Source organism: Jaculus jaculus, chromosome 1 (genome assembly GCF_020740685.1).
Source record: "Jaculus jaculus isolate mJacJac1 chromosome 1, mJacJac1.mat.Y.cur, whole genome shotgun sequence".
Taxonomy (NCBI): domain Eukaryota; kingdom Metazoa; phylum Chordata; class Mammalia; order Rodentia; family Dipodidae; genus Jaculus; species Jaculus jaculus.
Window position 1 is genome coordinate 156900665 of NC_059102.1, and position 27449 is coordinate 156928113.

Below are 27449 nucleotides of genomic sequence, written 5' to 3' on the forward strand. Positions count from 1 at the left end.
AGCCCCTTCGCACTGCAGACTTTGGGGATAGGAAACTCCTTCCGTTACCAGAACATTTATTAAGACACATAGGCAGAACACAGAGACCTCCTTGGCTTGCCGGAGAATCACAAAGCTTGTTCAGGGTGGAGTTCCCAATGAAGAAAGGTCTTGGGACGTAATGCCATAGTTCACCCCGTAGATTGGACATCTTATCACACCGTAGAGCTTGGGTCCGGCGGCTCCTGGCAAACGCTGCCAATTCAGGAGCCCCTGATCCCTGGGCATCTTGGCAGGGTGCCTTTCACCTGTAGGGTTCCTCCAGCAAGCGGGTTCTTTTACCTCCACGCGCCCCGCCCATCCCTTGGCAGGAGCGAGGTGGTGAAAAGGCTGTGTCGCTCTCGCTCTCGGGGGCGGAAGGCGCCCAGCGGCCTGGGAGGCAGATGCAGGCAGGCGTTGTGACAGCCAGGTACAAAGTTTTCGGGGCGCTCTGCTATGGTTTTCGGTGCCATCGGCCACAGTTTGGGGATCCTATTAACACACTCAGGGGTGGAGCAGGCTGCGATCGGGATAATTCTCGCGGAGTGGGCCGGGCTGTAGCTCACCGAGCGACTTTCTCGTCCGCCGCCGGGCTCGGCTGGAAGGGGGTGGTGCGCGAGCCACGCAGCCCGGGGCTGGGCGGGGCGGGGCGGCGGGTCCGGGCGCCCCGGGCGTTGCTACAACAGACCCCACGCGCCGCGCCACGGTCGCCGCGAGCCACCCGGGCAGGTCCTGGGCCACGCGGCGCGCCCCTCCCCCGCCAGGCCAGGGTCCGCAGCCGGAGTCCCCTCCCCTCCCCACCCACACCCACCGACCCCCGGGGCCGCCGCTGCCGCGCGCTCCCCACCCCGTCCCCGGGCGCGGCGCCGCTCGGGTCCCCCGCGGCCGAATCAGGTGTGCGCGGACGCCGGGCCTCCCCTGGGGGCTCGGGCCCGCCCCTGACGCAGAGCCAGGTGAGGAGCACGGGCCGGGAAGGACAGTAGGTGGTGGCCTCCGGGCACCCAAGCTCCGCTCCCCAGAGGCATTTGGGTGCCACTGTGGATTGCAGAAACAATGCCGGGTCGGCGCCGTCTTGGACCACGACAGGCTGAGGATGGGGGCGGGAGACCAGGACCGGCGCGCTCAGGTGGGGCCCGCGTGGCTCTAGGGACACCCGCACCCCCACGACTTCTCCCGGGCAGGGGTGTTGGAAGCGGCACGGTCTCAGGGCGCAGCAGTGTCTTCGGTGTTCCCCTCAGCCTTCTTTACCCTGCTCCTGGACAGCTCAGCTGGACCCATTCCCGCCCCACGCTCGGGGTCGCCCTGGGGGATGTGGGCCAGCAAGCCCGCCAGTGGGAACGCCGCGGGGCCGCCAGGGGGCGCGCTGGGGGCGGAGACCCGCGCCACTGTCGCGAGGTCCCCTGAGACCCGGCGCCCGGAGCCCCTACCTAGCCGGGCGTGCGACAGCAGCAGCTGGCTCCGGGAGGGAGGCCGGGACAGGCGCTCCTGGTGGCCCGTGCGAGGGTGGCGGGTCTGGGGCTCCGGTTTTGGGGGGGGGGGTTCACACCGAACCCCTGCCGGGTGCCTGACCCCTGCCCGGCTCTCTCCGTTGCCGATGTGTGGGAAGCCCGCGGGCTCCAGGGAGCGGCCTCCGCGTCCCGCCGCCACCGCCCGTGAATTATGCAGGAGGCTGGCACCGGTGCACCCGAGTTGCTCAAGTTTCCCTGGCAACTTTCGTCCGGGCATCCCTCCTCCCCCACGGCGGGCAGCTCGGCCCGCGCGCTCGGGCCCCAAGGGCTTGCACCCGGTGGCCCGGGCGCGGGGCACCCGGCGGGGAGAGAGTTCCTGACGCCCACTGCGCACTCGCCCCCCAACCTTGGGCTGGGGCCGCCGAGGGAGACAGTAGCAGGTGTGACCCCCGCAACGCCACTGGGTAAACTTCGCTTCTCGGGTGCAGAGGGGTTGGGACCCGTGGTGGCCCTCTGCCACTCAGGGCTGGAGGGTGTGGGTACCAGGGAACCTCCCGGAGGGGTGGGGGTGTCCGGTGGACCCAGTCTCCTGGGTGCATAGCGCCGGCGGCGTCCGCTGCACCTTGCAATCCAGTGAGAGAGTGTGGGTCCTCATGGACATCCCCACCGATGTGCACAAGGGGCGGAAGGTTTGGGGGCATGGTGCTCTCCGGCTGGCGTGCGTAGGGTGGGTGGGCATTGGGTTTCCGTTTTCCTCCGGCTGGGGGCGCCCGGTGGATAAGAGGCTGGTTGTAACGACCATGCATGTGGAAGGCCGAGCTTGTAAAGGGGGCTCTCTTCTTTGGAGGCTCCATATAAGAAGACACCTTGGGCGCGGCGTCAGGTTGAAGTAAGTGGGACCCACGGTCGTGGGACACGATCCTGGGAGTCTTCAAAGGCTATCCGAAAGTAGTGGTTTCTACGTGGAAATTCACGTTAGTGAATTGGACGGGTGTGTGAGTGACCTCCTTTTCATCTGCAACTCAAGTTTGAACGTTAATGAGGGCAATTGGCTAATTAAACCGGGCTTTAGGATGCAGAGAGGTTAATTTTGGAAGTCCCCGCTGGGTGATGGTGATGACCTCTAACTGGGATTGGACCCTCGCCCTTGCCCTGGCTAGTGGGGGCTCTGCAGGGCAAGGTGCAGCTGCTGGTGGCATTCAAAAATAGTGCCCCCCCCCGTTGCAGGTTTGTTTGAATGGGTGACAGGCCCTCAAGAGCTCCTAGAAGTGCATTTGGGCTTCCGAGCCTCCCAACCACTTGTAGGTGACTGACTGACACCTTCCATTGCTTGAGTTGGAGTGAGCCAAGGAAGTGGAGGAAGGGGATGAAAAGAAAGGTGGCCTGGTAAGGAGGGTAGACAGACGGGAGCTGTTGGTTTATAATTCGCGAAGTTCTGGTCTCTTTAATCAGAGTACGAGGGAGACCCTGGACTGCATCTGGAATGAGGCTGTCTTCATAGTGGCTGGCTGGATGTTAACAGTCCCTGGGGAGCCGTGTTCTCAAGGAAACACATCCCTTTGTTTGAGCTAGGAATTTGTCCTAGGAGGAGGAATGGAGCAGCTAGCTGGGTGCCTCTGTGGGCCCCCCGTGGCAGGAGGCTGGAATGCAGGCCTTAAAGGGAACTCTTCTTGAGTGAAGCCTTTGGGTTTTAATGGTGGAGCCCAGGGATACTGCTGACACCCTGGGACTGTTCCTGGGGAGCGGGTGGGGACCTCCGCTGACTGTCTTAAGGACCTCTGCTTCACAAAGCCCTGCTTGTGGTCAGGTCAGTCATTCGTGCGGTCCTTGGTCCTGCATTGAGGTTGTGTGCACAAACTGCCGCTGGCATCTTGGGGCAGCTAAGGTCATGGGCAGGCTGCTTGGTTCAGGCGAGGTGGTGGTGGTGGGGGGGCTACATAGACTGGATCATTGAGTGTGGGGCTCAGAGGAGACGAAGTTGTGTAGATAGCATCCTTTATTACACTCCGTCCCGAGGAAGAAAGCAAAGCACAGCGTTCTGGGAGTTGTCCAGTATATAGGAAAGCACACCCAAAGATGGGACCGTATAGAAAGGCAGCTTTATGGCACACTTGCTTTACATCCAAATCCTTTCTGTCTCCTAAGTGACAGGGTTCTGGGGTTCCTGTGGACCCTAGAGAGTGATGGGGACTCATCCCAAATGGGCCGTATATGGGAACTGCTGAATGGCTGCAGATCCCACCCCTGGGCTCTGAGGCTGCAGGGCCTGCACTTGTCGTGGCTGTTCAAAGTGGCATTTTGGCCTCCTCAGGAGCGCTGCCATCCCATAGCTGTGAACACCTTGGAGGAAACACTGAAGGCACTTCATCCAAATGACCGCTCCTCACTAATTTCCTGACCACCTTCCCCAGAAGTTGGGGACCACACCTGTGTTCACAGGCCTGTCTCCTCTTTGGAGTCCCTAAGCCCTTCACCTGGTCACTGTGTACGTGCATGCCTTGTGAAAACATATGGACGGATGGCGAGAAAGCCTGGAGTCTCCTCCCTCTCCCAAAACCCTACGTATGACCTCTGTGTCCGGGGGGCAGCACCTAGTCTGCCCATCCCAAGGGGAGGCCTGTCATCTTGTGTTGGGGATGAGCAGAGGTGAGCTGGGCAGAGTGAACACCCTTCTCTGCACATCATACGAAAACAAGCTCACTAGGTATTATCTGACGACCTGCTTCTGGGGACAGACAGAGGAGTGAGGGATGATTGATGAGGTGACAGAAGGGCTGATGCACATGGTCACTGAGTGCTGTAAGGCACTGAGGAGTTCCCAGTGTTCAAGGGAGATGAGTGTAAAACCACCCAGAAGAGGTCCCGGGTCCACTCACTGCATTCCCAGGAAGGGCCTTTGTACAGCTGATACGGTCCTGGGCCCTGCGTGGGAAGGCGCCTCCCCGAGGCTGCAGAGAAAACCGAAACAGTGGCTGTGGGGTGGTTGTCTGGCCGTGTTCTGGGCTAGTCATCATCATTACACCTTTACTATCTCAAATCTCAGCGCCCCAAGGAGGCAGAGAGGAAGGGAGAGGGAGAGGGAGGGCTAATCACTGACTGCTGCTCCCTTGTATAGACCAGCAGCCTGAGGCTGAGGAGTGAAAGCCACTTGCTGATCAGGGAACCTGAATGCACCCTGGGGAAGCCTAGCCCACACTCCCATGCCCTGCCAGGGCTAAACACACATCACCCAGAAGGAAATGCTACCCGAAGGGGGAGGAAAATTAGTCCTCTTGTTCCTGTGGTGTGAAATTGAGTTAGCAGTGAAAACTGGAGTTTCTTTTTTTTTTTTTTTTTTGAGCAGGCTACTTGATGGGATATGTGTTGTTATTATTGTTGAAAGCAGATTCACAAAGCTGTTCGTCACGGCTCATGGGGCTCTGGTGGGAACACCGAAGTTGTCTGGGTAACAGGATGCCTTTGAAGCAAGCACCTTTAACCGCTGAGCCATCTTTCCAGCCCAGGATGCCTTTGATATGAGTCTTCTCTCCATGGGGGGGGGGGGAGTTAATCCTAACCAGGAAGGGGGAAGATGGGCCCAGCCTGGTATCCAGGCCCTCCCTAGGACTCAGAGACAGCAACCTGGATCACTTACGGCACAAGGCACTTCCTGGGTGATGCAGCTCTTAAAAGCCTGCAGGGCTGTGGGGTTTGTGGGCAGCCCCGCCGTCAGTGAGGGGGTGGGGGGGCACTCTCTGTTTGGCTGCCAGGTGTCACTGCCAAGCAGGGGGACAGGTATCTGAGAAAGACAAGAGGATGGGGATGGTGTCTGAACACTTCCTTTCTTGGGTGTGCTTTCCCAGGAACTCACTTCCTGGATTCTGGGTGAGGGGCACAGGGTAGAATTAGGTTAGACTCCCAGTCTGAGGCTGCAAATTCCAAATAATGGGCTTGCAGAGAATTCCACTCCCCTGCCCCTCCCCATTCTACTGCCCAGTGGCCTGGCCGGGGGGGGGGGGGGGGGTCTGCCTGTAGGAGTTCTGGGAAGCCACTTTGAGAAGTTTATGAGGAAGGACAGTAGAAGCAAGTCCCAAGCTACTTAATTTAGAAAGGCTTCAGACTGGAGACTCCCAGGGCTGTATCCATTAAGCACATGATTTGTGCACTTACAGTGGCCCTGCTGGGCTGGGGCTAGGTCTCCACAAAAAGTGTTTTGCACACCTGTCTCTAAAAGCATTGCTTTGTAAAAGCTCAGTACTATCTCCCACATTTCCGGGAATAGTAGGCAGCACTCACATGTCTGCGAGGGTGGCACCATAAACCCCTTTACGCCCACTCTCATGTTCTGCCATTAACCTGTTGTTAGACTTTCATGAGTCACAATCTCAGATTTGCTTCTAAGGTTTACACTTTTACAGTGGATACCTTGTGTCTCCCGTGGAATAAATATTGATAATTAAAAATGATTGCTGGGGCTGGAGAGATGGCTTAGCAGTTAAGGCATTTGCCTGAGGAGCCAAAGGACCCAGGTTCGATTCCCCAGGACCCACGTCAGCCAGATGGATAAGGTGACAGATGTGTCTGGAGTTCGTTTGCAGCAGCTGAAGGCCCTGGAGCTCACTCTCTCAATCTCTCATTTTCTCTGCCTCTTCTCTCTATCAAATAAGTAACACAAATTGAAAAATAATCTTTAAAAAACAATGACTGCTGCATGACTCTTTGAGAGCGCCCAGGGCAGTGTAAGCCTCCACAGAGCACAGGATTCCATCCATGCCCCTCTCAGATAGGTGAACGAGCCAGGAGATTATTGTTGTTACTTAAATTTATTTACTTTTTTTTTTTTTTGAGCAGGGATGCTGATTTTACCCAGGGACTCCCAATTGCCAGGCAGGAGCTCTACACCTGAGCCACACCTGTATCCACTCACCCTCTAGGCAGGTGGGGGACTCTAGACAGGTGCTCTACCACAAAGCCACCCGGTCCCACTTTGCGACATGTGTTCTGTTGCGGAGTCACGTCCATACCAAGCACCATACCTTCGTCAAGCCACGCACCTGGCCAAGTCCGTGTGTGTGTGTGTGTGTGTGTGTGTGTGTGTGTGTGTGTGCGCGCGCGCGCGCGCATGCGTCACAGTGTGTGCGTGGAAGTCAGAGGGCAGCCTTGGGTGTCTGTCCCGGCCTCCAAATTTGTTTGTGACAGGGGCTGAATTGTTATTTGCCACTGCCAGAACTTTGGGGTGAGTTGGGATTACAGATGCCGAGCCATTTGTGTCCAGTTTTAGGTGGGTCTTGGGGATCCAAACTCCAGCTGTCAGGATTTTACACAGCAAGTGCTTTTAACCACAGGGCCGGTTGCCTGGCCCTTCCTTTATTTTTTATTTGGCTGTTTCCTCCAAAGAATTTCTTTTTAATGTATTAGACTTTTTTTTTTCAATGCTCCTGGGTCTTTTATTAATTAACCTAGCATACTTCTCAGCAAGAAAAAATATATAAATTGACTTTTTAAAAATTCCCTGTGACCTAAGCCTCAAAGTCTGTGAAAATCACTTTTGGATTGAGTCAGCAGGACAAGTCTGCTGGAACACAGCTGCCTAGATGCCATTAAAATGTCACAGATGGGGCTGGATGGTTTAAAGGTGCTTGCTTGCAAAGCCTGAAAGCCTGGATTCAGTTCCCCAGTGCCCTTATAAAGCCTGTTGTACAAAGTGGAACATGCATCTGGAGTTCATTTGCAGTGGGAAGAGGCCCTGGAGTGCTCTCTCTGTCTCTGTCTTTCTGTCTCTTTTCTTTCCCTGTCTCTCTGCTTGCAAATAAATGAATAAAATAATTTTTAAAATGTCACAGGTGTTTAGAAACGCAGAGAGGAAAGTGAGTGGAGGGCTCTGTCCTGAAAGTTGGTAGGCAGTGTGGTGTTTTGATGGGGACCATCATTGAATCACCCAGAGGTCCCATCTCCTAGGGTGTGAGCACTTCCCAGGGGGCCAGGAATGCCTTTCACTTATAAAATAATGGGAACCTGCGGGAGATAGCTGAAAAGGAACCACCCCCAAGGCTTTTCTCCACTCGAGCCATTTCTAGAAAGACTTTGCTTCCCTGCAGACTCTGTCAGGGTCCCAAGCCGCCTGCAACCGGAAGGACCTGGACTTGTAAGATTACACCTGAGCTCAAGGTGCTCCTGGAGAAGGTAGGAGGTGTCACCTGGGAGCTCTGGTTGGCCTGGGCCTCATTACTGCCCTGTGGTTTGAAGGTGTCCTGCCTCTGAGTGGACAGAAACCTGGACTTGAAGCCTGCCTGACCCCTTTCCTGGGGCTCTGCTGGCCACACAGTGCTTGAACCTGAGGAAGGCAGGATGGCATAGCAGGGACTGGGGTCAGCTGGGGCTGGACAGTGGGGTGCATGTATCCCCACCCCACAACGGCTTTTTGGTGAGTGCCTGTGGCATTCAGGGTTATCCTGGCTTTGGAGGCGTCTCTTGTTGGAAGCCCAGCGCTGGGTCCCTTCTTGGGAGAGTGGAGAGGGATGCTTGGCAAGGACCACAGAGGTGCTTCTGCTGCCTTGGTGGCACCCCAGGGCACACAGGCCCCAGCTGCTCCCGTTGGAGGTTTCTCTGCCACTCTCACACAACCTTTTTTTTTTCCCCCCTGTCGTGACTGTGGCAGGGTACTCTGTGCCCCCACCTTCCCAATGCCCCTCGAGCGGGCCTGGCACGTCATGATGATCTGGCCCCGCCTGTCTTTCTGCACCTGGTGTCAGCCGGGTCCCAGGGGATGAAGAGTCTCATTGCTCGTCATCCTGCCTCCAAGACTTGGCCTCTCTCGGGTGTCACTCAGTCACAAGAAGTCGCAAGACTTCCAGCCATTGGCCTGTCCCCCCTTCCCCCCTGGCTTCCCTTGGATATATGCCTTCAGTCAGGACCAGCTGTGGCTGCATTTGGCTTAGCAGCTAGCTGTCTAGGGCCGTGGGGGGACGCGAGGGCTGACATGGCAGGGGGCGGGTACCACTGGGGTAGCCCGCCTGGTGTGCTGGAGCCGGATGCAGGAAGGCTGGAGGTGAACGCCCGTGAGTCAACAGTGATTTTTGTTGTTTGGTTTTTGTTTTTTTTTAATGGAAAGGATCCCAAGAGTCCACATGCAGCTGGGAGTGACATCTCCAAAGTGGTCACAGCAAGGTTTGGTTTGCTGTTAATAATTTTCTACGCACAAGGGCAAATAAATGGCCTGTCCCTGGTTTCTGGAGCTTCTTGGATGGGTGAGGTGGAAACCCTGTCAGTCTCTGGAATTTGAGGAGACAGTCCAGGTGCCAGAGGGCTAAAGCTCCTGCTTTTTGCTTGTTTTGGGGGTCCCTGTGTGTGGGGGTGATTCCTCAGCCTGCTGGCTTTAAGTAGCTCCCTGGGTGGCTGGAGGATTTTCTGTCTGGCCTGGGAAGGTCTCTCCTGGGGACTATTCTGTGCCTTCAGAGTTTGCCTGTTTCCGACAGGGTTTTGGGTTGTGGGAGACAGACGCCCACTTTAGACTAGGGATATTTCAGGACACCTGGGCTGCTGCAGACCCTGAGGCTGTCACATGCTAGTGGCTTCTGGCCTTGCAGCTCCTGATGTGGCATCAGCAGGGGAGTGGGGGTGGGGACTTCCTGAGGATGCAGTCTCAGCCTCTGCTGGGCAGGGCTAGGCGTGGTGGGCATGTCGGGGTAGCTGGGACCCCGCACATTGCGATCTCCCGCCCCTGTCACTCCAGACACATGGACCCCTTTGTGCATCTGGCTTTCTGTGGCTACTAGGGAATTGAACCTGGACCTGCAGGCTTTGCAAACAAACACGTTTAATGGCTGAGCCATCTCTCCAGCCCCCTGTGGTGTCTTTATATTGGAAAAGTCACAGTGATATCTACACGAGGTACTTGGTTGTCTAGTGTCTCTCCAAGGCCAGCCTGTCCTGCCCTCAGCATGGCCTGACGAGCAGGCTACATGATTCTGCTCCTCTTCCTGGCAGAGGACATGGGCCAGACATGGTAAAGTTCACGAGGCTGGGCTGAGACCAGGCAGCCGCCACCACTCCACTGTGAGGCGTCACTTGCCAGCCCCTTCCTCGTCCCAAGCCACCTCCTGAGTCACACGCTGGCCTGTTTTGCTGTGTACTTTCAAGGGAAGCATTGTGTTCCTCAAGCTTACAGCTCAGGGGACTTGGGGGTCTTCAGAACCCCGTCGTGAGGTTCCAAGGGTGCAGAGAGTGTTGTGTCTGTGCACTCCTCTATTGATGGTTCTCCCGTCAAAAATGAAAGGAGAAAGCCGGGCGTGGCGGCGCACGCCTTTAACCCCAGCCCTCGGGAGGCAGAGGTAGGAGGATCGTTGTGAGTTCGAGGCCACCCTGAGAATCCATAGTGGATTCCAGGTCAGTCTGGGCCAGAGTGAGACCCTACCTCAAAAAACCAAAACAAAACAAAAGAAAAAAGAAAAAAAAAAAAGAAAGGAGAGGGCCGGGGTGCAGCTCAGTGGCAGAGCATGTGTAAGACTTTGGGTTCTGCTCCCAGCCCTGCCCCCACACCAGACAAAGGAAATGGTAAAAGGGAACTTTGAAATAGTTTTGAGTGTATTTTATACTAGTGATGCGGTTATTACATGCGACAGAACGTTTTCCCTTCCAAAATAGGGAGATGCAGCTCAGTTGGTTAGCGCGCTTGTCTTACGTGTATGCAGCCTCAGGTTCTGTCCCCATGGTTGTATGAACTGGGCATGGTGGCGCAGGCCTGCGGTACCAGTACTTGAGAACTAGAGACAGGAGGTCAGGAGTTCAAGGTCAGCCTTGACTACAATAGCAAGTTCGAGGCCACCTTGGGATTCATGTTTCCCTGTCTGAAGATTTTTTTTTCTCCTCAAAGGGAATATCAACCAATAACAAAACAGAACAGTTTTGCAAAATGAACACTTAGAACAAGGGCATCGCTGTGGATTCTGCAGCCCCTCCATGCCATCTAGCTGTGTACGGAGAGCTGGGCCCTCCTCTCCGTTTCACGGTTGGTGGGCATGGTGTTAGAGTCCGCGTAGTTTCCCTGTGAAAATGCCACTTCGCACATGGGAACATGGAAACACAGTAACATCTTAACATTATTATGGGTATAGTTTGAAAGGGCTTGGGGAAATCCTCGGGGTGCCCTGGACCCCACATGGAGAACCTCTGGAAGGATCATAGGTTCAACTTCAAGCACAGTCTCTGGATTTGGAAGCTGGCCTTTTCTGTTTTCCTTTTTCTTACCAGTGAAGCTTGGTTGGTGGCTTTGGGTGGTCACCAGGTGCTCCCCACCTGAGGACAGGCCCTCAGGTGCACAGTCTAGGCTGGTGGGGATGGTAGGGGGTACCTTCTAAGCTGCAGAGGCAAGGAGCACGGTAGGGTCTCGGAAGGTCTAGCATATGCCCACAGGGCAACTGGCAAGTGCACACATTTAACCAAGGTGGGCAAGTGGGAACAGGAACAAAGTGATGTCTTTTTTTTTGCTTTTCGAGATAGGGTCTCACTCTAGCTCAGGCTGACCTGGAATTTACTATGGAGTCTCAGGGTGGCCTCAAACTCAATGGCGATCCTTCTACCTCTGCTTCCCAAGTGCTGGGATTAAAGGTGGGTGCCACCATGAGCGATGTCTTTGGAGGTATTGGCTGCCTGGAGGAGGGTCTCAGGAACAGATCCTGTGGCCAATGGGATGGAGAGAGGTTCCTTGGGCTGGTGGCATGGTCTTGGCAGTGACAAAATGAGCAGAGAGCAGGGACTGTGCCGTGTGGGGCTCTGTCCAGGCAGGACAGTCACCGGAGCCATACTGCCTAGAACGAGGAGGGTCCTTCCGGGTAGGAATGGAAGGGGCATCTACTGTATGCGGGCCCAGGGAAGCGGGCGTCTGAATCAGGACAATGGGGTTGGGAGGGGCAGGGGGACGTTTTTCTTAAAGACACACCTGTACATACTTGTGTATGATTGAGGGTCTGCTGCGTAAAGTACCTTCTAATTATAGCAGTCTGTTTCCAGGGTGTAAGGTAACTTGCACAAAGGACTGTACACTTCACCTTCCCCCTGGCGTGTTTCCTGTCTGCTGTCAGCTGCCCTCTATGCCCGTGGTGTGTCTTTGAGCAATCTTTCTGCCTTTTACCTTTCACCCCGAGTGAAACAGGATTTACCTGCCTCCACTAGACAAGTCCAGGATTCTGCACTGACCCGTGCATTTGCTTTTCCCAGCGTGTTCTGTCTTTTCTTACACTACCAGGTTGCTTTTTTGTCTCTTTCATCTCGGCTTGGAGAACTCCCGTGAGTGCTTTTTGTAAGTCAGGAGGTAGACCCCTGCAGCTTTTGTTGTGGGAGAAGGGCTTCATCTCGTGTACACTCTGAAGATCACTTTTGCTGGTTGCAGTATTTTGGTTTTGGGCTTTTTTTCCCCTTTATCACTTTGAATTTGTCATCGCATGCCCTCCTGGCCTGCAACATTTCTGCTGAGAAATTCTCTGTTAGAATGATATAGATGCCCTTGTATTAAGGAGACAATTCTCTCTTTCTGCCTTCAAAAATCTGTGTTTGATTTCCTAAAAAAAATATTCAAGCTGGGCGTAGTGGTTCACTCCTTGAATCCCAGTACTTGGGAAGCAGAGGTAGGAGGATCTGAGTTTGAGGCCACCCTGAGACTACATAGTGAATTACAGGTCAGCCTGGGCTAGAGTGAGACCCTACCTTGAAAAATTAAAAAAATAAAATAAAAAAATAGTCATAGATAAAACCAATCTTCAATCTGGGTGGAGGAAATGGGCATGCAGATCCAAGAAGCTAGGAAGAACCTCGAAGAAAATGTACCCCAAGAAATCGCCACAGAAGCACATTAAATTGTTATGTCTTATAATGTGACCAAAGGCTAAATCATGTCGTATTGGCAGGAAACTAGGCAGTTTCTCCAACAGGAATGTAACAGGAGAGCTGTCATGTCAAAGGGTCCACAATGACGGGGTTGATGGGGACAAAACTGCCCGTGGCTCTGGCTGGAAGGATGGAAGGGGCTTCCTTGCAGAGATTGGCTATGAGGTGGAAATAAGGGATCAGAGAGATGATCCCTCTTGGCTTGACTCTTCAGCCAGCCAACAGGCTGACTTTCTGTCACTCTGATTCTAGGATCTATCACCCAGGGAGGGCAAAGATTGTCACTTTTTTTTTTTCTATAAGATGGGAACCAGAGGAGGTGGCTTGTTAAGGGTTAAGGCAGACACAGGTGGAATCAGCTGTCTTGGGGGCCTGGTCTGAGGGAAGGGTGGCGAGGCCCTGATTAACTCCCGAGTTGTGAACAATCGAAGATCTTCCTGGTCCTTGCCCTAATTTTAGACCACCTGGGTCTTCTGCTGGGTCAAGGCTGGGCAGGCCCTGGACAGTTGTTATAGGGGGAGGGGCGTGGGCAAAGTGTGAAGCTATCCCCAGAGATCTGAGGCATGTGGAACCAAGAAGATTCCAGGCGTGATTGCTGTCACCCCTCAGTGGAGGAAGGGCAGCCAGCAGTGGCCAGGGACCTCACTGAGCCCACACCTCAGAGGGGCAAGTGGCCCAGTTTAGCTGAGAATCCTTAGGCACTGAAGGGTGACCCTCGGGGACACCTGAGCACCGGGACTCACAAAGCTGACATTCCAGCTGAATGAATGAGCCTGTAGCGAGGACAGTCTGCCCTGCCAAGCCACAGCTATGGGGTAGGCGGGGGCAGCCTTCATCAAGGCAGATGCTGCACTCCTTACCCTCCAGCAGGCTCCTTGCCTGCCACCCATGGGAATGGGCCCGGCCTGGCCAGAGTGGTGGGTGGAGGTGCTGAGACTCAGGGTGCTGTTCCTTCCTCAGCACTCTCTGCCTCACCTGCTGCTTCCTCTGGAACATGATGGCTGCATGTGTTGGTTTGTGCACCTGTCACCCGCCTCCTTCCCAGAACCTAGTCTGCTGTCATTATCAGTGTCTGGCTCTTGTCAGATGGGTGCTGAGGAGTGCTAGGTGCTGTGTGTGTGTGTGTGTGTGTGTGTGTGTGTGTGTGTGTGCCAGAGAACATAGGTGCTTATTTCTTAGGAATGGTGTCCACCTTTTGTGAGATAGGGTCTCCCAGTGGCTGGGAGCTCCACAATTAGGCCTTACTAGCTGGTCAGCAAGTCATAGGGATCCGCCTGCCTCTCCCTCCTCAGTATTGGGATTATACCCACACATCGCTATGCCTGGCATGTTTACGTGGGTTCTGGGGATTAAACTGAGGCTGTCATGCTTGTAAGACAAGCACTTTTCTAACTGAACTATCCCCTCAGTCCCTGCCCTGACTTAAAAAAAATAACAAAAGTACATGTATCCAATTTTACTTATGCAGATTACCCATGTTAAGAACACAATTCAAGAGGAAAAGTAAATAGAAATAAGAAATGAAGTCCTGTGTGATGCCACAAGTCTGTCAGCCAAGCACTTGAGAGACTGAGGTATGAGTATTGTGAGTTTGAGGCCAACCTGGACTACATAGTGAGTTGTAGGCCAATCTGAGCTAGAGTGAAACCCTGTTTCAAAATGGAGGGGGGGGAGGGAGAGAGGGAGAGAGAGGGAATGTATTCATGCAGCTGAGCAGCCATTACTACACTTTTAGACTAAAGAAACCCCATTTCTGGTTGGTACGGTAGTCCATGCCTATGATCCCACTCAGGAGGCTGAGGTAGGAGGATCTTCATGAGTTTGAGGCTAGTCTGGGGTACAGAGTGAATTCCAGGTCAACCTGAGCTAAAGTGAGACCCTGCCTCAATCAAACAAAATGAAACCAAAAATAAAATTAAAAAAAAAAAACAATCAAAAAAGAACCCTGTTCTCCTGTCAGCGGGATTTGAAGGTGTCCATTTCCCGTGTCATCACCAACACTTGCTATGTTTTCTTCTGATGTTAGCTGTCCTGATGGGTGTGGCGTGGCCTGGAACTCAACTCTGTAGCCCAGACTAGCCTCAAACTCATGAAGATCCTCCCACCTCAGCCTCCTGAGTGTGGGATCATAGGCATGGACTACCATGCCTACCAGAAATGGGGTTTCTTTAGTCTAAAAGTGTACTAATGGCTGCTCAGCTGCATGAATACATTCCCTCTCCCTCTCTCTCTCCTTCTCCCTCTCTATTTTCAGTACTATTTGGGCTGCTCTGGGTCTCTTGAGTTTCCATATTATCTTGCAGATCAGTTTCTTCAAAAAAAAAAAAAAAAAGCCACCTGAGATTTCAATGGCCTTGATTTGAATGTATGGCTAACTGTGGGGACTGTTGACAGTTAATGTTGCTGAGTCTCCTCTGGGAACCTGGGGTGTGTTTTTCACTTAGTTTCATCTTTTTATTTCAGCAATGTTTTCTAGTGTTCAGATTTAAAATTTTGCATTTTTATCTAATGGATTCGTCTGAGTTTAATTTTTTAAATACTATTATAAATGTGGTTGTTTTCTTTTTTTTTTTCCTTTTTCTTTTTCTTTTTTTTGGTTTTTCAAGGTAGGCTCTCACTCTGGCCCAGGCTGACCTGGAATTCACACTGTAGTCTCAGGGTGGCCTTGAACTCATGGCGATCCTCCTACCTCTGCCTCCCGAGTGCTGGGATTAAAGGCGTGCGCCACCACGCCGGCTTTGTTTTCTTTTATTTTTATGCACATGCATATTTCTTGTGTGCGTGTGTGCGTGTTTGTGTGTGCAGATGTTTGGGTGTCAGTCGTTCTTCACCTTCTTTTTTTTTTAAATTTTTTTTTAAATTTATTTGAGAGCGACAGACACAGAGAGAAAGACAGATAGAGGAAGAGAGAGAAAATGGGCGCGCCAGGGCTTCCAGCCTCTGCAAACGAACTCCAGACGCGTGCGCCCCCTTGTGCATCTGGCTAACGTGGGACCTGGGGAACCGAGCCTCGAACCGGGGTCCTTAGGCTTCACAGGCAAGCGCCTAACCGCTAAGCCATCTCTCCAGACCTCTTCACCTTATTCTTTGAGACGGGGTCTCACTGATCCCAGAGCTCACTGATTTGGCTAGATTAGCTTGCCAGTGAGTAGCAGGAATCCTCCTTTCTCCGTCTTGCCTGTAGAGGGATTAGAGGCACTCACCATCACTCCTGGCTTCCTTTAAGTGTGGGTTCTGGTGCTGCCAGCATTTGCCTCACTGAGCCCTCCCCCAGCCCCCTTGCAGTCGCTTTCTTCATTTCATTTTCAGATAGTGTAAAGATAGAATCAAAGTCTGGGAGCCTGGCGACCTGCCTGTGTGCTGGAGTGCTTGCCTGGCATGTGCGGCCCTGGTGCCCTGTCCTTACTGTTTTACAGATACTTACAGATGTCGGTTGTTAATCATCTACCCTGCAACCTGCTGAACCTGTTTATTGGTTCTCATAGGTTTTAGTGGACTCTTTAGGATTAAAAATATATATTTTATTTATTTATTTATTTGAGAGGGAGAAAGGGGGGTGGGGAGAGAGAATGGGTGCACCAGGGCCTCCAGCCACTGCAAACGAACTCCAGACGCATGCGCCCCCTTGTGCATCTGGCTTACGTGGGTTCTGGAGAATCGAACTGGGATCCTTAGGCTTTGCAGGGAAACGGCCTAACCACTAAACCATCTCTCCAGTCCACTTTAGGATTTTCTACATGCATAGTACTATCATTTGATACAGAGATAATTTTCTCCTCCCTTTCCTTCCTCCCTTTCTTCTTCCTTTCCTCTCTTCTTCCTCTCTTCCTCCCTTCTTCCTCTCTCTACCCCCCCCCCCCCGCTCCCTCTTTCCCTCCCATCCTTCCTTTCTGTGCTGGGGTTGGAATCCATGGCCCTTGTATAAGCTAGGCAAGCTCTACTCTCAAGCTCCAGACCAGCTCTCGATAATTATATGTCTTCCTTTCTGATTTGGACCCATTTTATGGCCCTGGTTAGATCTCCCTATGGTGTTGACTAGCAGTGATAAGAATGGACATCTGTATCTTGATCTGACCCCGGGGGAGCCGTTCCTTCTCTCTTTTGCCATTAAAGGTGACGTTGGCCACGGATTCCATTGTTGTGGACACCTTTCACTGGGTGGAGTTAGTTCGCTGCACTCCTTCATTACTGGGCATTTTGTTATGAAGGGTGTTGGGTTTTGTCAGATGCTTTTCCTGCTGCTGTTGAGACAACCAGCTATCTTCGCCTTTATCTGATTAATATGGCGCATGATACAAATTGATTTTGGAATATCAGCCCAGCCTTTCATTCTGAGGAAAAATCTCACTTGGTCACGATTTATTATCCTCCTTCTATGCTCCTAACTAAATGCAGTCTGCTAGAATTTCTCAAGTTTTTAATTTACATTCATGGGGATATTGGCCCTGTGGTTTTCTTCTGACATCTGGGTTTGGTATCAGGGTAATGTTTTTTTTTTTGGAGAATTTTGTGTGCATGTGCATGGGTGTAAATATGCCATAACACACGTGTCCAGGTCTGAGCACAGCCTTGGAGTGTTTGCCCTCTTCCTTCACCCTGCTTGAGACAGGGTCTCGTTTTTTTTTTTTTTCAGGAGACTATGAAATTCTTTTATTTATTATTATGGAAAATATGCATAATATAAAATTTATCATTTTACCCACACATCTCAGGGGCATTAAATTCACAATTTTGTACAACCATCACCCCATCCATAACCTGAACTTTTTCATTATCCTAAACTGAAATTTTGAAAAAATGTTCAATTGAGAAGAGAGAATGGGAGAGAGAGAGAGAATGGGAGGATGGGCATGCCAAGGCCATTTGCCACTGCGAACAAAATCCAGAGGTATACACCACTTTGTGCATCTGGCTTTACATGGGTACTGGGGAACTGAACGTGAGTCAGCAGGCTTTTCAAGCAAGCACCTTTGACCACTGAGCCAATTCCCCAGCTCCTGTTGCTTTTTTTTTTTTTTTTTTTTTTTTTAATCAAGGTAGGGTCTCATTCTAGCCCACGCTGACCTGGAATTCACACTATAGTTTCAGGTTAGCCTAGAATTCACAGCAATCCTCCTATCTCTGTCTCTTGGGTGCAAACAAACTCCAGATGCATGCGCCACTTTGTGCATCTGGCTTTATGTGTGTACTGGGGAATTGAACCAGGCCTGACAGGTTTTGTAAACAAACACCTTTGACTACTGAGCCATCTCTCCAGCCTTGATACTTTGTTTTTGTTGTTTTATGTGTGCCAGTTTAGGTAACCCACTATCCTTTGGCTTCTCCTGGCTCTGCTTCCCGTTGTCTTAAGTGTGTTGGTATTATAGTGGGCATGCCTTACATTGGGGGATTGAATTTCGGTGGCACGTTTGCAAGCAAGCACCTTTAACCGCTGGTAGGTATTTTCTTTCTCTTTTTCCTCTTCTTTTTTTTTTTTCTGAAAATTATAAAAACCTAGCCGAGTTTTCTTCAGTATTTTATAGCACTCAAAGGGTAGCCGCTTGGGTTTGAGCTTTTCTTTGTGAGGGTTTTAGAATGATTAACTCATTTTAATTTTCTTTTAAAAAAATTTTTTAATGTATGCTTGCAGACTGCATGGTATGGTGGTGTATGTATAACATAGGCATGTATGTATACAGATGCTCAAGCCCTGTGCGCATGTATGGGGCAGCCAGAGGAAAGCATTTTTCCCAGTCTCCGGACTGGGGTTACAAACATGCATAGCCAGCAGTTTCCGTGGGTGCTGGGATCTACTCCGGCCACGTCAGGCCCTCATGCTTGACGGCAAATGCTCTTATGTTCTCAGCCATCTCCTCAACCCGTTTCCCCTCTTTTTTTTTTTTAATTTTTTTATTATTTATTTATTTGAGAGTTTTTAAAAAATTTTTATTATTATTTATTTATTTGAGAGCCGTTTCCCCTCTTAATGGTATTATTTCTGTCCTTCTGATTTGATTAGTTTGTCATTCTTGTCTACTGGTCACGTCACCCATGTGAGGATCTTCCTGTATTTGTTTTGGTGCTGGGCATTGGATCCAGGGCCTGCTAGTTGCTTGGCAAACATTCTGCCATGGAGCTGTTATCCCAGCCTTTCTTTCCTTTTGATGTAGACATCCACAGACGCAAGTCTCCTTGGAAGCACTTCTTTCACTGTGTTCCATAAGCTTTGATGTGCTGTCTTCTCTCTCACTCTTGATGTTTTGTTTCCAAATTGATTCCGACCCTCTGATTCCATAGAGGTGTGCTCTGCCCTTGACAGCTGTGCGTTTCTGACTTTTTACCATCATTTGTTTTCTCTAAGGCTATTTATTTATTTGAGATTGACAGAGTGACAGGAGAGAGAGAGAGGGGGGGGGAAGACACATGCCAGAGTCTCTTGTTACTGCAAATGGACTCCAGATGCATGAGTCACTTTGTGCTTCTGGCTTGATGTAAGTATTGGGGAATGGAACCCAAGCCATTAGGCTTTTCAAGCAAGCACCTTTAACTGCTGAGCCACCTCCCCAGCCCTTCTTCTGTCATTTGCAAAATCAGTAGAAGAAAGATTGACTGAAAAGGCCAGTTTGATTGACAGCCAAGCTGGGATGGATTTTTTTGGTGGGGCAAGTTTTGTTAGCGGGGGTTAGTATTTCATGAAGGAGCGTGGCAGAGTCCCAGGAGGCAGAGCAGGACATCAGCTTCCCAAGCACAAAGGACACTTCCTGCGCTTATAACTTTTGGTGGAGAGTAGGGAAGTTCTATGAGCCAGTAGATGGGACCCTAGGCCATGGCCCAAGTGGATTACGGTTAGGTTCAGCCAGAAAGTTTCCTGGAGCAGAGACCTTCAGGAGGGATGAAGACAGTGAGCTGTAACAGAAGACTCAGGGGAAATTGGAAGAAAAGCACTTTTTCTTTTCTTTATTGAAAACATACAAAATTGTGGTAAAACGCCAGTGTCATAAGCGTCCTTCTGCCAGGTGCACACCTCAGCATGAAGAACATTTAGTATTGTGCAGCTGTCCCCGCCACCCACTTCCTGAACGTTCCTCTCCCCAGACTGAAACCCAGTCTCCTTGTAACACTGCAACCACACTGGAGACGAAGTAACTTAGGGGTAAAGGGCTCACCCTGGCTCACAGTTTAAGGGCATGGCCCATCAAGGCAGGAAAGGCATGGTGACAGAGAAGCTTCCAGCTGGTGGGAGTGTGAGGTGGCTGGTTACGAGCTGAAGGCAGTCAGGAAGCCCAGAGGGGACTCAAGCTGGAGCCTGTAAGTCCTGTCTCCCCAGCGACTACTTCCCCCCAGCCAGGCCCCACTTTCTAAAAAGATTCCACAACCCTCAAAAGAGCACCGTCAGGACTGGGGATCTGACTCGGGCTAAAGGAGCTTGCTTGCAAAGCCTGCTGTTGTGGGTTTGATTCCCCAGCACCCTCGTAAAGCCAGATGCACAAAGTAGCGTGAGCGTCTGGAGTTTGTTTTCAGTGGCACGAGGCCCTGGCGTGACAATTTTCTCTCTCTCTCTCTCTCGCAAATAAAAAAATTAAAATATTTAATAAAGTACCCCACAGGGCTCTGGGGAGATGGTGTGTGCATCTAGAGTTTGTAGTCAAGAGACTTTGTTGTGCCCATTCTCTCTCTCTGCTCATAAATAAAAATAAATGACAATAAATAAATTCTAGACATATACATGCATATACACATGTATATGTTCAAACACACACATATATATAAGTATATACACATACATACATATACATTCAAACACATAAGCCTATGGGAGACATTTCAGATCTGAAGCTTAATACCCCATTAAATACTGACTTCCCACCTCCTCAGCCCTTGCGCCCCACCCAGCTTTCTGTGGTTGCTTCTGTTGGCTCCAGGGCCCTCCCTGTAGGTAGAACACATAGCATGTCCTTTGAGGACTGGCTTCCTGCTTTGAGCTGCACCCTCAGGTTTGCTCTTGCCATGGGGACCGCCTGAGTCCCCTTCCTTTCCAGGCTGCATGAGAGTCCCCTGTCTCAACACATGTTTGGTTCCCTCTTTCACCAGTGGACATATGAGGTGCTGTCACTTTTGGGTTGTTGTGCTTAAAGTTGGGAATGTGGTTGTGCAAACATGGGGTGTCCCCAGCTTGACCCACATATGGTCTTGGGATTCTTCAGCTGAGCTGTCGTCCCACCCACTCTCCTCAGCCCAGCCGCTATCCCACAGAGAAGGTTCCTTCTTTTCTTTTCTGGTGTCCAGATGAAGCAGGGTAACCCCATACGTGAGAGAAATTGAGGGGCACGTCTCTTCCCCACATCCACTGCTCTCCAGTGAAACAAGGCTCTCTGTCCTGGGAACCTGGTAGCTTCAGCCCAGTCCAGACCTAGGACTAGACCAGGGGAGCAGAGAGAGGAAGGGAGGGCTCCTGCTGGATCACTCATTAACCAGTTAAGCCTTTGCAATTGCCTCAAGCACCTGAACTTGGGCTGCCTGTGCCATGCGTTGTTTACCAGATCACGAGAAGTCTCTGTCGGGGTAAGTTTGTTTGTTGCCCAAAGAGACCTCAGTGTGTTTGGGGAAGGGGACCCCCATACTTCCTCCCGGAGGCCCTGTCTTGAGAGTTCCTTCATCAGTAACTGCCTGAGAAGCTCACACTGTATGATCACTCAGCTAAAGTCCATACATGCTTGCCTGCTTGCCTGCTTGCTTCCTTTCTTCCTTCCTTCCTTCCTTCCTTCCTTCCTTCCTTCCTTCCTTCCTTCCTTCCTTCCCTCCCTCCCTCCCTCCCTCCCTCCCTCCCTCCCTCCCTCCCTCCCATTATTTTTAATATGTTTTTTGTTAAGTAGAAACTTTGTATGGACACATCATGTGTTTGTGCCATCGTGCCCTCATTCCGCTGGGGCCCCTCCCTGGTGGGATTGCCGGTATTCCCCCTGGGGTTGTGGGTTACGAGATGCGAGAGAATCCGTCATTGTAAACGGTGGGGGTGAGGGTGGGCAATGCTCTGGACATTCCTCCCCACGCTGCGGCCCTTACAATCCGAAAGATTCCCCGAGCTCCGGTGGTGTGTTTTGAGTCTACTTCAGCGCTGTGCTCTGGATTTCTGCTTTGGTGTTTCTTGAGTGTCCTCAGGGTCTGTCTCCATCACCCTGGAGCTGGTTGACAGGCTCGCTATTGAAGCAGCGCTCTTGTTCATCTTGCCCATTCCTGTGTGGTTTCACCTGGGCCCTGGCTGATGTGTGAGGAATGGTTCAAATCCTTGGTTCTCACGGCCTTCTGAAAAAGGAAAACAGATTCTCCAGTGGAGAATGCAGTCAGCCTAGATTCAGTTGGGATAAATATTGTTAATTCAGAGAGATTTTGATGGGTGTAGCCTCTCTTTTGGCCAAAGACTCCTGGGAGCTTCTTGTTGGAGTCCATGATCTTGGTCTCCATAGGATTCTGACTTAGTTTCCAGTTCAAGCTATAGGTTCCTTTCCACTTAGCAGATCTCTTAGCCAATTAGAGAGCCATTGGTTACCCACCTAGGCTGGGTGCCACTATTGTACAGACACACCTGTCTTGTCAGGCTGGTTGCTTTTGTATGGCAGTGTCCCCTGACAGCACACGGGGTTGTTGGCCATGTTCCCCCAGCAGCTCATGCAGTGCTTTGTGACACTATATGGGCAGACCATCTGGGAACTGGCTTCCTTCCAGACGCCAGCCAGATCTGTCAATGTTCTGTGTCAGCAGCATGTAGTGCCTTCAGCCATAGGGTCATTTACCTCAGACAGGTAATCAAGAGCTTTGACAGAAGCCTGTGCGGTTTTGGGGACCTCATAGGTCTCTCCCATACATAGATCAATGTGGGTAGTAACTGATTTCTGGTACTGGGAGTTATAAGCCAGAGCCAAATGTTTTAGGGTTAGGCTCCATCCCACCCCCACCAGGGCCCTTCTTACCAGAGAGTCCCCGCATATTCCCACAGAAGGTTCTATCATTTAGTCTGCTATCCCGGACAAAGGTTCCTATGGAATGAATTCATTTTAGATGTAGTATTGTGTGTATTTTCCCCGCCCTGCCCTCCCAGTCCCCTTCCTGGAGAAACTTCCATCCCTATTATCTGATCCTCGAGTTGCCTGTCAGGTATGCTTGCAACTCAAGGTGTGCCAGGTTAGGAATCCCAGGTGAGGGGGAGCGTGCAGCATGTGTCTTTCTGTGCTTGTGTGAGTCCGCTTAGTATGGTCTGTTCCCAGTTTGTCCATTTTTATACCATTTCATTGTCTCATGTTTCCTTACTGCTGAGTAGAATTCCATTGTGTAAATGTACCACATCTTCATTAGCCAGTCATCAAACAATGGGCATCTGGGTTGATTCCAGTTTTTAACTATTGTGAGTTGAGCAGATGTAAACATTGTTGAGCAAATATCTCTGCAGTGAAGAGTGAAGCCTTTAGCGTAGATACCCAGTAGAGGAATATCTGGGTCAGTTGGTAGCTCTGTTTTCAACTGTTTTTTTTTTTAGGAGTCTCCATGTTGATTTCCACAGTGGTTGTACAAGGTTGCATTCCCACCAGCAGTGAATAAGGGTTCCTCTTTCCCCACATCCTCACCAACTTTACTGTTTGAGGTTTTTGTTTTTTTTTTTAAAGATTGCCATCTTTTCTGGAGTAAAGTGGAATCTCATAGTTGTTTTAATTTCCATTTCCCTGATGGTTAAGGATGGTGGACATTCTTACATGAGTATTATCCACTTTCATTTCTTCCATTGAGAATTCCCTATTTAGTTCTGTGCCCCATTTTTAAATTTTTATATATTTATTTGAGGGTGACAGACAGAGAAAGAGGCAGATAGAGAGACAGAGAGAGACTGGGCACACCAGGGCCTCCAGCCACTGCAAACGAACTCCAGACACTTGTGCCCCCTTGTGCTTCTGGCTAACGTGGGTCCTGGGGAATCAAGCCTTGAACTGGGGTCCTTAGGCTTCACAGGCAAGCGCTTAACTGCTAAGCCATCTCTCCAGCTCTGTGCCCCATTTTTTGAGTGGATTGTTTATTTTTTTATTGTTTAGCTTTTTGAATTCTTTGTAGATTCTAGATATTTGGCCCCTGTCAGTAGTATAGCTGGTGAAGATTTTCTCCCATTCTGCGGTCTGATATGATGCAGGTAGTTATGTCAATTTTCCTGGATTTGTGGAAGCATACCTTATGCCCTAATAGATGATCTGTTTTAGAGATGGTTCTGTGAGCTGCTGAGAAGAATCTGTATTCTGTAGAATTGGGGTGAAAAGTTGTATAGATGTCCGTTAGGTCTAATTGATCTATGGTGTTGTTTCCCTGCTGATTTTCTGCTTGAATGATCTGTCTAATGATGATAGTGGAGTTTGAAGTTCTCTGCTATGATGGTGTTGGGATTTATTTCTAATTAGTTGTCAAGTAGGTTTTGCTTTATAAAATGTGGTACACCTGTGTTTGGTGCATGTAGATTTATGATTGTGATGCCTATTGTTGGATTGTTCCTTTGATGGGTAAAAGGTGGCCTTCTTTGTCCTTTCTAATTACTTTTGATTTCAAGTCTATTTTGCCAGATATTAATATAGACACACCTGCTTGTTTCTTATTTCCATTTGTTTGGAAAATCACTTTCCATTCTTTCACCCAAAGGAGGTCTATCTTTAATGGTGAGGTGGGTTTCTTGAAGGCAGCAGATTGAGGCGTCCATTTTTCTGATCCACCCTGTTAGCTTGTATATTTTTATGGGTGAGTTAAGTCCACTGACATTTAAAGTTATAACTGTGAGGAGTGATTTAATCCATGCCATGCTGGAGGGTTTGGGAGTCCATACTTAAAACATTTTCATGCCTGCTGTCTTTTTGGTTATCATGTTTGTCCTCTTTCCTGTAGGCTTTTTTTTTTAAATTTTTTATTGATTTATTTGAGAGCGACAGACACAGAGAGAAAGACAGATAGAGGGAGAGAGAGAGAATGGGCGCGCCAGGGCTTCCAACCACTGCAAACGAACTCCAGACGCGTGCGCCCCCTTGTGCATCTGGCTAACGTGGGACCTGGGGAACCAAGCCTCGAACCAGGGTCCTTAGGCTTCACAGGCAAGCGCTTAACCACTAAGCCATCTCTCCAGCCCTCCTGTAGGCTTTTGAGGTTGGCTGTTTCACTCTTCTGCGTGGAATATTTCCTTAAGTATTCTCTTGTAGGTTTGGCTTTGTGTTCATATAATCATAGAGCTGCCTTTTTTCATGCAAACTTTTCCTGTCTCCATCTTATTATGAGGGATACCTTCTCTGGGTGCATTAATTTGGGCTAGAAGCCATAGACTTTTATGCTTTGAAGTGTTCCATTCCAAGCCCTTCTGGCTTATATAATTTCCATTGAAAAATCTGAGGTAACTCTGATGAGATTACCTTTGTTTATAGTTGTTTCTCTCTTGCTGCTTTTAGCACTTTCTCTTTGTTTTCATTGTTGATAGTTTTAACTATGATGTGCCTTGGAGAGTTTCTTCTTTGGTCCTGTCTGGTGTTCTGTGAGCTTCTTGTATCTGGATGGGCCCCTCATTTCTGAGATTGGGAAAATTTTCTTCAATAATTTTGTTCAATATGTTCTCTGTGCCTCTGGCCTGGATTTCTTTCCGTTCTAGTGTACCCATGATCCGAATGTTTGGTAGTTTTATGGTATCCTACAGTTCCCTCATATTCTGTTCACATGATTTTTTTTTGAAGTAATGAAAGATTTTGGACTCCTGATCAACCTTTCCTGTCTTGTCTTTCAGTTCAGAGGGTCAGTCACCCAGCTGATTGACTCTTTTAGGGCTTCTAGGGAGATTTTTAAAAGCTCTTCTATGATTTTTGTTTTCTGTTGTGTTTTTATGCATCATGTCCATCTCTTTTATTAAGGTCCAATTTCAGGTTGGGGTTTGATTTTCTTGATGCTTCCTGGAATTCTTGCATTTGATCATATCTTCATTAAGCTTAATCAACTTGTTGAGATCCTGTCTTTGTTGACCCACTTTCAATTTGTCATCTCTCTTTTGAGGCCTATCTGGTTTTCCTAAATTAAGCCTGCTGATGAAGGCTGTGTGCATTTCATTTGTGCTGCTGTTGGTGTTTTGGTGGTTTGCTTCCAGTCCAGCAGTTCACTTGGTCAGGGTCATGTAGCTGATTGTGCTTTCACTTTGGAATTCAGTTTCTGTTATTTCCTCTATGTTTTTATGAAAGACTTCCTTTGTGGGACTAGACATCCTTGGTGGAGATCTCAATTGGCTGTCATTGTTTTTGTTTTGCATTGGGGTGTACCCATTTTGGATTTTATTAAGGAGGAAGCAAATATTTGTCCTTGTAGGATCTTCAGTGAGTGTTCTGTTTTAGGTTTGAATCTGATTGGAATGGGATGGGTTACAACTGCAGATGCGCAGGTTGTAGAGGTTGCAAGTGCGCCAGCAGCTCTGGGTTGGCGGCTGACAGGAGATCTAGTCCAAAATCTCTTCAGCCTGAGATCACAGCCTGTGGGATGCATGCATCTGGAGTTCATTTGCAGCAGCATGTCTCTGGCATGTCCATTTTCTCTCTTTCTCAAGTAAATACACACACACACACACACACACACACACACACACACACACACATTCATATTCAACAGCCATTGGGGACTGGCTGGTTTTTCTTTCTTTCTTATATGCCTCTATGCCTCTAGAGATTCGTGGAGGCTGAGCGTGTCTCTGGCTTTTTTTTCCTGTTGTCCCAGAGTTTATTCCAAGGCACAGGTGAAGTCATGAGGCTTAACCAGTCCACTCTTTGAAGGCATATGGCTCGTTTGCCATTTTGACTATTCTAAAGACCATGGCTGTAAGCGACAGTGCATAGGGTTTTGAATGAACAGACACCTTCATTTCCATAAATGCTTGAGGGGTGCTGCGTCATAGTACGTGACAGTTGTATGCTCAGCTTTAAAGAAATCACTACATTTTCTAGGTGCTAAAGCGCTTGCCATTAACCCCAGAACCCAGGAAGCAGAGGCAGGAGGATCAGGAATTCAAGGTTATCTCCTACTACATAGCAAGTTTGAAGCTATCTGGAGTTCATGCATAGTGGTAGGAGACTGTGGTGCAACCACTCCCCCCCCCCCCGCCATTCTCTCTCTCCCTCTTTTAAATGTGTATGTATATGTGCATCTAGCTTATGTGGGACCTGGAGAATCAAACTGGGGCCCTTAGGTTTCGTAGGCATGCATCTTAACTGCTAAGCCATCTATCCAGCCTATATATATATGTATACATATACACACACACACACACACACACACACACACACACACACACACACACACACATATATATATTTTAAAGCTGAGCATAGCCATGTACATCTGTAACCCTGGTCTGCAAGGGGTTGAGGGTGGACTACAGAATCACTGGAACTTGTTGACAACAGTAGTTGAAGGTTGAGGGAGAGATCCAGGCTTAAGAAAATACATGGATGAATGCTAAGAGCTGTACACCTGTCCTCTAGCATCCAGTGCACATGAAGTGTGGACATCTGCACACGTAAGTGCATGTATCACACAATACTCTACCTACCTATCTACACACACACACACACACACACACACCCCTCTTGACAAAAAAATGAAAAGGGAAAGAAACCACTGCACCATTTCCCAAAATGGCTCTATGATTTTTTTTTTAAAAAAATATTTGTTTATTTGGTGCGGGGAGAAAATGGATGCACCATCGCCTCCTGCCACTCCAGATGCACATGCCACTTAGTGCATTTGGCTTTACATGGGTACTGGGGAATCAAACAGGACCTTAGGCTTTGCAGGCAAGCACCTTAACCACTGAGTCATCTCTCTAGCCCTATGATTTTATTTTTCCACTAGGGGGATGTACATATGATCCATTTTCTTACAAGGCAACAGTGTTAGTGTTTTGTATTTTACCTTTACTGGTAGGTATGTCTATATACTTTTAACTAGCATTTTGCAATTACTGCTATTTTGTATATTATATAATATGGCATAATATATGGTATATATTATACATAGTGATGTGTTTCATAACCATAACTTATTGAAGCATGTTGGAGACTGTGAACATGCCCATCCCCTATGAGCCCTTCTCCCTCTTCC

At 49.7% G+C, this 27449-nt stretch overlaps 1 protein-coding gene across 9 annotated transcripts in view; it reads left to right on the forward strand.

Moving 5' to 3' along the window:
• The first annotated feature begins 344 nt into the window (after window positions 1-344).
• The window catches only part of Shank2 (SH3 and multiple ankyrin repeat domains 2), a 609914-nt gene continuing 582809 nt past the window's right edge, over window positions 345-27449 (forward strand). For 7 of the 9 annotated variants that reach the window (XM_045152632.1, XM_045152644.1, XM_045152648.1 and 4 more), the window contains exon 1: window positions 345-448. The gene's annotated coding sequence lies outside the window, so the exon portion shown is untranslated. Of the gene's footprint in view, window positions 449-935; window positions 972-1861; window positions 1931-27449 lie in introns of those variants that run through there. The other 2 variants (XM_045152637.1, XM_045152634.1) reach the window with 2 other exon arrangements.